Source organism: Bidens hawaiensis, unplaced genomic scaffold (genome assembly GCF_021521415.1).
Source record: "Bidens hawaiensis isolate Kalapana, Puna unplaced genomic scaffold, B.hawaiensis_p1.1 tig00061707_1, whole genome shotgun sequence".
Lineage (NCBI taxonomy): Eukaryota > Viridiplantae > Streptophyta > Magnoliopsida > Asterales > Asteraceae > Bidens > Bidens hawaiensis.
In genome coordinates, this window is record NW_027506498.1 from 51021 (window position 1) to 53968 (window position 2948).

Sequence of the window (2948 nt, forward strand, 5' to 3'; positions counted from 1 at the left end):
TATAAAGTTGTTTTAAATTTACAGAAAAAAGGTGAAACTGTGGAATGATGTTAACGACACACCTATAGCGGAATCTTCTTCTCTTAAAAAACAGAGGTGAATTAGTTATTGATATATTTGTTTAAATTAACTCTAATTGTTCATGTTTTATGAAGTTGTTTGTTTATAGATTATGTTATGGACAAGGATGTGGAGGTGTGTTCCATCAATCTGGTACAAAAGATAAGATCTAATCTGGTATGTCTTATGTATTTTAGATCTAAATTAAAATAGTTTAATTTTTTGGTTTAGTATTTTTTAATAATGCTATTTAATTTTATTTATTACTAATATTTACTGATAGCCATTAATTACATGTGTAACATGCATAGTGAGTTAGCTGATATTCAGTTTGAGGTCTCAACCGAAACACATTATCGTATTCTTCCTTATGTTAACAAGCTTCATGGTCATTGGGACAGAGGTCAAAATGTTATTTTCTTTGACGGGCAGGTGAGATTTTCGTTTATTTATGTGTTAACGATAATCTTTCTTTTAACAAACAAAATACTATTTTGCATTTTTTAGGCAGTTTTGTGAATTGGATGGTGCTGGACAGGACAGTTAAGGTGGTTCTCCTTTGTATCATCATTGTTGGATAATACGAACAAGCCTATTCTAATAATAGCAGCTTCTTCCGGTGGTATTTCATTGTGGGAAATCGAGCTTTCAAAGTGGTCAAAGTCGGTAAATGTTGTAACATACAAAGGGGATAAAGATGCCCGGGCTGCCATTAGAGGTCAAAATTTCAAGTGCTTTTATCCTCTTTAGATGCCATTGTTGAGGTACACCATCCTTGGTGTTATATGAAAGCAACACAAATTTATGTATGAATATTTTTTAGTTGTGATATATATATATATATATATATATATATATATATATATATATATATATATATTGTTTACCCACACTTTTATGACTTAGAGGCATATTATATGATTTCTACAATTTTGTATTAAAATTTGTTTTATATTACAGTCATGAAATCGAACACACTGTTCTTGATTTCCCTTTGCAACCCGACTTAGGATGTTAATATGTTAATTGAAAAAGAATGCCATTTCAGAACTATTTATATAAACTAAAATTATGGAAACTTGGCTGCCATACCCATTCGTTGAATTGTTGTGTCCGATCGCTTATTCGGTTAAAGTTAACCAAACGGACATGAACATGCTCCATTCATGTGCGTTCAGTTCGTTTACCACCACCACTAAAAGTAGGCAGCTTTTTTATGCAATTTTCTCGAATAAAATATTATTTTTCAGTTTTATTATTAGTTTCTTAAACAGCTAAAATTTGCAAAAGAGCTCATTCAACTAAGTATCCAATTGTTACAACTTTGAATACAATAGCAAGTGTAAAAGCTTTTATAAATAAGTGTTTACTTCTGATTATTTAGTTTATGTAACCAAATTGGATACGTACATTTACGATATAATTTCCTTTTTCTTGCGGTCTATATGATGGCAGATGAAAGTATAAGATATATGATAGCAGGTTGCGGATTGGAAATACATTTACTTTTAGTTGGTATCCGTTAATTTATCATTTGTGTTTGTACATGCTCTTTGTGTTCGTGAACTGTCCATTTAGAATATTAAAAAATAGACATAAACACGTTCGTTGTCTTAATGAATGAACATGAACAAGAATATTCTTTCATGTAAGTGTTCGTTCATTTGTTTGGTTTAAATTAAATGAACGAACAAGCCCCATTAAACAAGACTTTGGTTAACTTTTGTTTGTTATTACTCCATTTAAGACGCTTGACCAATTTACTTAATAAACCAATACACATGAACAAACCATGCTAATGTTGCTGACTTGCTATACTTTTATCAGGCGATAGTTGCAAGAGGAGATCTTGGTGCAAAGTTGTTTGTTGAAGAGGTTCCACTGTTGCAGGTAGTTTGTTTTTTTTCTGTTGTGATAGATATGGTTTTTGGAGAATATTATTAACTATTAAGTCTTTCATTGACTAATATTGGTCAACTTCTGAATGTGATTGGTTTGGTCAGGAAGAGATAATTAGAACATGTAGAAGTATGGGAAAAGCAGTTATAGTTGCAACAAACATGCTAGAAACTTGAAAGCATGATAATTCATCCAGCACCAACCCAAGCCGAAGTATCTGACATTGTTATTGTTGTTAGAGAGGGTGTTGATGCAGCTATGCTCTCCGGAGAAACAACTCATGGAAATTAAGACTTTGACTTTTCTTGGTGTTTTTTATTGCCTTATTTTATCCTAAGATAATATGTACACAAATTAGTTTTGGTTAGATGGAAATTTTTGTCTCATTTACTTAAGAATATATTGATTTGGGTTATATTAATTATTTATCTCTAATGGGTCAATTGGGTGATGCCTAAAATAATTAGGGAAACAGGTCCAGTAGGTCTAAGGACGTGCAGTCATGTAAAAGAACTGAACGTTCGGTGAACAATTTGTGAAGCGTTTGACAAGAAGTTCGTTTATTTAATAAACAAATAGAACCCAAACCTGCAAATTTCTTATTAGGTTGTGTCGTGTAAGCAATTCACACTCCCTACATTATATGTGCTAGAAGTGACATGTAAATTGATCAAAACGGTTCAATTTTAGGATTTTTGTTCCGTTATTTTTTATTTTAATTATGATCATGAAAATTATGTTGTTTCAACCATTTCAAAATGTTTTGAATTGAATGGTTCAGGAGGTTTTATGCAATTTGATCCAATTTCTTTTAAAGCTAACTTACATCCATTCATAATAATAAATTTTTTTGTTATAATGTATTACATTTCTTCTTTTGACAGATTCGCAACATGATGGATAAAGTGGATAAAGATGAACAAGTTTCGTATATGTATATAGTTATACAAAAATGATGTTACAAATATGTAGAATATGTAACACATGTA

General features: G+C 30.8%; 1 long non-coding RNA gene across 2 annotated transcripts; it reads left to right on the top strand.

Moving 5' to 3' along the window:
- Positions 1-422: 422 nt before the first annotated feature.
- Positions 423-2327, top strand: LOC143618016 (uncharacterized). 2 transcript variants are annotated; one of them, XR_013150938.1, is made up of 4 exons: positions 423-492; positions 568-824; positions 1888-1950; positions 2064-2327. It is a non-coding gene; the product is annotated as an uncharacterized LOC143618016 (long non-coding RNA). The 2 variants fall into 2 exon arrangements; XR_013150937.1 differs by lacking the exon at positions 423-492 and having other exon boundaries at positions 525-824.
- The last annotated feature ends 621 nt before the right edge of the window (positions 2328-2948 follow it).